The sequence below is a fragment of the Adiantum capillus-veneris genome, chromosome 13 (assembly GCF_014529385.1).
Source record: "Adiantum capillus-veneris isolate H3 chromosome 13, ASM1452938v2, whole genome shotgun sequence".
Taxonomy (NCBI): domain Eukaryota; kingdom Viridiplantae; phylum Streptophyta; class Polypodiopsida; order Polypodiales; family Pteridaceae; genus Adiantum; species Adiantum capillus-veneris.
The window spans coordinates 66,789,996-66,797,507 of record NC_140943.1 but is presented as its reverse complement, the minus strand read 5'-3'; positions in this window follow the sequence as shown (position 1 = coordinate 66,797,507).

The window sequence follows — 7,512 nt, the reverse complement described above, 5'->3', positions numbered from 1 at the left end:
AGCCTTTGCTTTCAGGGCTCGACTTTGTTCTAGCCTTCATAGGTTCTCAATTTCCCTCTCCCTTGTTGCTTGCATATAGCGTTCGATCTCTTGCACTTCGGCAAGACTCCTACCATCGGGTAGTAGAACCTCAAAGGGAGATAGTCCTAAAGGATCAGGAGGTGCAGTGGATGGAACATTCACATGCACACTCTCAAGAAGCATAGGGTCTATTTTAGGCATGAATGAAGAATTTACTTCCCCACTCCCTTCATTTATTTCATTAACCGCATGTTCGGAGCGAGTAGCTCTACTAAGGGTCTCTTTTAAGCGGCTAAACACGCTAGACCCGGGCCGTGGGCCCATGGCATGCATGTCTTGACTTGAGCTATCAGGGTTTGGTGTAGGATACCCCTCCATGACTTCGTAGTCAGAGGAAGAATCACTAGACGCGATATGAGGATCTTGGTTCGCGCTACCTTGAGTCCCGGCCGAAGGTCCAGAACCTAGGGTGGAGGAATAATGGGTGCCCGCGTAAATGGAGGCACTACCAATATGCTCGTGCTCTAACACTCGTCCAGAGCGTAGGTTCATATGACTTCCACACTCTAAGCGCGTTGGTGAGTGCCCGTGAAGGCCGCTTACTTAGTTTTTTTTTTTTTTTTGGTGTTTATAACCCAAGTTTTTCGTTATTCTTGGTTATTTTTTGTAACCAAGCCACAAAATATAGCGTGTAATAGCTCAAGACTAGCGTTTTGGCTAAAGGAACGTGCCGTGCTTTACAGCTTCCTATTCGGCTACGTGAAGCCCTTGAAATCCTAAAAATAGTCTTTATAGTCCTCGAAATCCTAAAAATAGTTTTTAAATATAAAAAGGTGTATAAACTATATTATAAAACTGAGGACTGAGGTCTGGTTTGGGCTTGAGCTTAGGGAATGATCCCCAGCCCGATCCTTCTTTTGAAAAAATATATTTTTTAAAAGATTTTTTTTTAAATTTTATTTTTTAAAGTCGACGCGGCCGCGCCGCGCCGCGCGCGCACACACACACACACACTTAACCTACATCTAACTTATCTACTTACAGCTAATAGAGATACTGCCACACACACTCTAACACTGTTTACACAGTACTACAGTAGCTAACAGATCTACAAAACTAACCTTACAGAACTAACATTCCATAGCTAATACCTTAATTCTAACAATACATTGCAAAAAAATTGTAACTCCTTCTTTACAGAAAACAAAAAAGACAGTACAGTGTCACAAAAATCTTCTCCACACAACCACACACCTTCCTTTTTCACAAATCCTTCTCCACACAACCATACACCTTCCTTCTTCACAAATCCTTCAATCAAAATTGCATCACAAGAAAGCGTAAAGTGCTTAACCGAGCTTAGTGTAGGGCATTTCCCCGGCAGCGGCGCCAAAAATGTGTGCTCCTTGCCGCACTGTCGAAGCAAGGGACTTGCCGATACACCGTGTGCAAGCCACAAATGGCTCCAAGCACACAACAAGACTAATCTTAGCAAGCTCAAGAGAGCAAAGGGTGTGTCACTCACCGCTCTACGCTCGCCTTCGTGGTGGATTCCTCGCCGCAATGAAGAAGAAGCTGCAGTCGTGCCGCGCTCAACCGCTTCGCCGCCGTCGTGCCTTCGTAATGCTCGATCACACACACACACTCTCCCTCTCTCTCTCTCTCTCACATACACACACACACACAAGGAGGTCAAGAAGAAGAAGATGGAGATGGAGATGGAGATGGAGCAAGAGCACTCTTCTATTGCACAAATGAGAGAATGAGTGAATTTTAGGTTTAGTTGGCTTTTATATGAGCTCATCCCATTCACACTTGGGCGCCCATGCTTAGCCAACTAATCCCTTGAATGTCCCAGTTAGAGTGCGCCTCTCATCGGCGATCACTCTTACCCTTTTCCTATTGGTCCGACAAGCCCAGTACCTGACTCTACCAAATACATAATACACGTCCGTCGTAGGTGATGGGTGTCCGTGAGCTGTGAGGGTTAACACAAGCCTCCAAGTTGTCCTAACCACTGGATTGCGGACAATTTTCTTCCTTACGGCAGTCCCTAGCATAATGACCAATCCTGCGACATTTGTAGCATACATTTGGAAACGAGGCAAATTGCTTCCACACATTGCAGACCTTTACATCCAAAACCGATTTAACTTGCTATAGCTTCAGGATGAACAACACTTAGCTCAACATAGCAGCTATGGAGTTCGCATGGTCATGGAGCTAGAGAGGGAGGCCCTTTGAGCGTCACCCACTCTGGAAAATAGTCCATAAACTCTTCACTCAAACAAAATTCGGGCGTCCAAGACAAAGAGAATGGTCTTGGTTTTTTCAACTTTAAGATTTAACATTAAGAAGCAAACAATGAGTAGAATATATCCACTTAGAATTATGATTGTCTTTTCATTATGTGAGAGAGTATAAAAAGAGATAAGCAACAACCTATGCAGAGACTCTACCATGTGGTCCAACTATAACAAAGTAAAAATTGTATGGCTTTACAAGGAGCCACCCTCATAGCAAGCATAACAAAGCAACTAAGAATAGGGAGGCAAGCTTAAACGGAGTTACCACTAGAGAAGCAACCATTTGCCACTTAGGAACCGTCTCGCTCAAAATATATCATTGCCTTATCTCCAAGCCTAAAAAAAACTAAACAAAAAACTAAGGCCTTTCTCAGTAGCATGCCAAAAACTTTCACTTAACTTCATTTGGAAGTTCAACAAGCAAGTGTATATTCACTGTTTGAAAGTTGCCTGCCAAAAAATTTCACTTAATTTAATTTGAAAGTTCAACAAAGCAAGTGTACATTCATTGTGTTTCTGACTAGACACTAAACGAGTGGGTGCAAAAAAAGTGCAGATATTCTGGCTTCATGTGCCTCTTGGCTTAGCCTCATTGTGTTATTGACTAGACACTAAACGAGTGGGTGTTAAAAAAGTGCAGATATTTTGGCTTCATGTGTCTCTTGGCTAGCCTTGTGATTTATTCACTTGATCTTTCACTCTTCTTGCTTCATTCATTAAACTTCAAGGTGTGACACAGCCTCAAAGGTGTCCTTTCCATAGTATAAGCCTTTTAGGTGTCTTACAAAAGTTCGTGGAAACTTTGGTTCGCTTTGCACATGGCATATCTTAGATACAAAGCATCATACCTACATGTTTCCTTTATTCAACTAGCATGGCCATGTTTCCTTTATTCAACTATCATGAGAGTGCAAGTCTTCTTCTGTTTCCTTTAGATACAAAACATGTTTCGTTTATTTCAGCTAGCATGAGAAGTTTCCTTCTTATTTAAGGGAATTTATTGAGGGTGCAATTTTTTCTCTAAAAAATGAAAAATGAAGCAGAGCAAAAATAAATAAAAATCGTTAAAAAGTTAAGGAGATGCTTACGGAAAGGTGTCGAACCATTTTAGATCTATGCAACATTATGTGTGTGTGGCAAGAGAGAGGTGAGGCCTCTCCCTAGATGCATTCACTCAAGCTTGTGTATTGAAGGCCTTGTGGCAGTGTGCAAGATGCTTGCGTGGGCGAGAGAATTCGCGATAAGATTTCTAGTCAAGGAGGACCCTTAGGAGAAAGATGTCATGAAAGCACAAGAATTTCTTGGTGAGATTTGTGTTCAAAATGTCATCTCTTAGGTGTTAGCAAGGAAGCTCCGAGCTATTTTCAATGATGCGAAGTGAAAATTTATCCCAAGATGCATAGGAGATGGTGTGTGAACAAGAGGCGGCAATGGAAGAGAATGCATGGTGGCAACGGGGATGAAGCATGTGCGTCGGAGGAAGCATGGCACATGCTTGGGAGGAAACATAGGCAAGGGAGAAAGATGGAGGAGGCATTGAGGTTTTTGTTTTAGAAGGAGCTAGTATAAATGCATGGTAGAAAGAAGGAAAAGGAAAGAAAACGACAAAGGAATGATCCCAAGAGATCTGAGGGATTTATCAATCGAATCACACACTCATGCACACTGAAAACACAACTAACTTCATGCTATTAGGCATGTGACTGCTGAGAAGGCAGAGAGAGAGAGAGAGAGAGAGAGAGAGAGAGAGAGAGAGAGAGAGAGAATGCCAAACCTAGGGTAAGGCTGGGCAGGCCAAGGGCCAGTACAAACATGTGATAAAGGGGGTCCTATAAATAGGATGGCCAAGGGCCTATATAGGACATGGTTGGGTGGTGATTTGCATGTGCTAGTCCCCTCGTTCTGTGTGTGTGTGTGTGTGTGTGTGTGTGTGTGTGTGAGAGAGAGAGAGAGAGAGAGAGAGAGAGCCTCAGGTCGATAGTAGAAAGAGATATTTTTTGGCTCGAAAGTTCACAACCAATTGAGTCTCTATATGAGATGGACTTGCTACCACCTATTTTACACCTCAGTACAAAAAAAAAAGCACTGGTTTGCCTTCCCCTAGCCCCTCCCCCCTCTATGCTAACCATCTTGCACATGCATGCAAACAATTGGAGGTCGCTTGCAAGTCGTGGCCGCATGCTCACCATGTGCACCCCTCGTTTCATCTCTCTTACTGATGTGTCCAACATGCACCCTTTTTCGTGCCACTTGCTTTTAGCGTAGCTCCTCCTGCCTGCCAACTTCGCCTCTCATGCCTTCCATTTTCCTTTCCTTTCCTTTCCTTTCCAGTCTAATTCAACAAGGATCTTCTTAGATACCCCTTAAATAAAAGGGTTCCAAACCGGACGCACCTACTTGCATGATAAAAAGGGTGTTTTTCCTTTTTTTAATTAGACAAACAAAAACACGCATGCACACCAATTTGAAGAGAATTTTCAATGTCACATAAACAATCTCAAAAGGCCTCAAGATCTAACCACCTCTTCTTGAACTCAAAACCTATTACTTCAGAGAAATGGGATAACAAATCTAGAGTCGAAACAATACCAATCTTGATCATAGAACATACGGATGGCTAGAGAAGATCTGGCCCACCTATTCATGCACTGCCCAACTATTAAAGGCCTCGCAAGGAAAATATGCAAGTGGGTCCAAAGAACATGGAAAATTAGGTTCTTCAACACTGACCTATTCCTTGGAGGCAAGAATCCAAGAAGTCCTGCCCTCCTCGTCAGCACTCAAATCGTCATATATTTCTTTTTACATAATGTATGGCAGACGAGGAACCGCCGTGTGTTTGAAGGAGGTTCTTGGGTGGCAAGCTTCGTAGAAATTACTCAAGAAAGCAAAGTGCTAATATGGACGCTCGGGCACAAGAAACACTCGGAGGATTGGTCTAAGACTACTTGTGCATTGTTGTCAGCAGATGGAATGCCTAGGACGGCATAAAGATCTCAAAAGGACAATTTTTTGGACCATGTGTATCGATGGGGGTGGCTGCCGTGATGTAATTATAGTCTCTGGATGATGTCATGGCTCAACAAGAGCATGACCTTGTAATTTTTTTGGGTTGCTCAATATAATTCACTCACAATTGTGAGTTTCGCAAAAAAAAAAAAAACATACGGTATCTTAAAGTTATACAATTAAGGTCAAATGCCCCCAACCACGAAAGTCACACTATGACACCCCCAATTGGGGGTGATGTTGCTTGTATTAGGCAAACCTTATGGTTGCTTGGATTCATTAACCCTTGGTACATTTTAAAGCTTCATTACTCACACACAACAAGGCCAACTTTTTCTTTTGCTTGATATGTTATAAATGTGAGAAACTCCTATTTGACTAGATGCATCACAGTGTTGCTTAATCTCATAGAAAAGTTGAGAGGGCAAGGGTCAATTAAATTCTAGCTTTGACCACACTGGAGCGAGGATGCTGATGAGAACCACTTTTACTATGATTATTGTGAACCTTGGTAGCTTTTGCAACATGATCCAAACCAAAACAATGGATTATTGTGAGTTGACCGTTTATCAAAACAATTAACTTCTAGTTCTAGATTTTTAACGGAATAGATCCTTAGGATGTGGTCACACGTGCACCATTTATTAGTAAGAACTTATTGATACATCTATGCCAAAATTGGCACAGTTACAAAAAGCTTTGCATACTTGCACATAAAACAAATAATTGGTGCACTTGTGACTATGCATGAGGCACCTACTTTTTGTAAATGATAAATTTGGCAGACCTACTCGCTTCTCCTCTAAGGCTTCTTTGAAAAAGCCAAAAACATGACCGTTTTATAAACAACCTTCATCTTTCATTAAGATTTAAACATATGGCTTAATGTACATTCTTTTCTCGACTAATCCAACACTACCACTCACAATTGCGAATATGAGAAAAAAAAGATTAAAACATATGGTATAATTCCCCCAACCTAAACTATACATCCAACATACACCTTTGAGTATTTTAGGAATCTTTAAGAACTTCACTTCCCCCCCCCCCCCCCCCCCCCCCCCCCAAACAAACTCACAATGGTGAGTAGATTATATTAGCAAAAAAATAGAATTATAGATTCTTGTCATGCTCGCCACGAGCCATAACGTCTTCAACTGATCAATGATACATTGGCTGATAATGGATGAGTCCTCATCATTATCCATTCACGTCAATCATCCAAAGTCATGTTCCACTCATCAGAGTCCATGTGTTTCCCGATGGCGATGATAATCCCCTTGCTTTCTTGGATTATCTTAGGCTTGAAAGAATGGAATAATTTGGAGAATCCTCACTTAGGCTTGGGTCATCTAGGTAATACGTATTTCACCTATATTGGTATGACTTCCTCTCTAGGCTTGAGGGTATTTGTAGAAGGCTTTTAGAGAAGAACTTGGGTGCCAACTATTTTTGGTGCAAAAGAGGACAATCTCTTGATAAAGCTATTTTGTTGCAATCTTTTAAAAATTACTACTGTAAATTTTGCTAATGGCTATCTATACTATTATAAAAGGTGGGAGAGATTCATGTCCCCTCCTCCGAACACGTGGCGATAACTCCTCACTCCGACGGCGTAGCTTGTAGCCCACAACGTTCAACGCACTCAAAGAGAGAGAAACAGATTGCACGAGAGAGAGATGATCGAAGGCTACTGACAATATTAGTACGAATAAGAATAAATTTTGTTGCACTTTTCACCTTTAAAAAACTTGTTTGTACATGAACCTTTTTTGTTCTTAGATTAGTAAAGGCTAACAGGAGTGAACTAATATGAACTAAAGGAGGACCCTTTGTGAAAGATATACAAGCTTATAAACGGAAGAGATTGAATCACTCATGGTGTGTAAGAAAAGACGCCAGTGCATGGACTTAAAGTGGCAATGGTCGATTTTTCCTTCCATGCCCATGGACCCTCTTTAGTGGCTTAGCAAAAGGAAAAAGTATGTGTCTAATCATCTATATATCATCAGAATTTGAAGACTATCGTAGCCATCTCAAGCTTAGAAATCCATTGCAGAGTCGTTTCTAAATGCATGAAAAACACAACTAGCAAAAAGCCCTTAGGGATATTCTTACAAAAGACACACACCATGAAGTAATGACCTTCCCCATGGATGAATATATTTTATTTTGC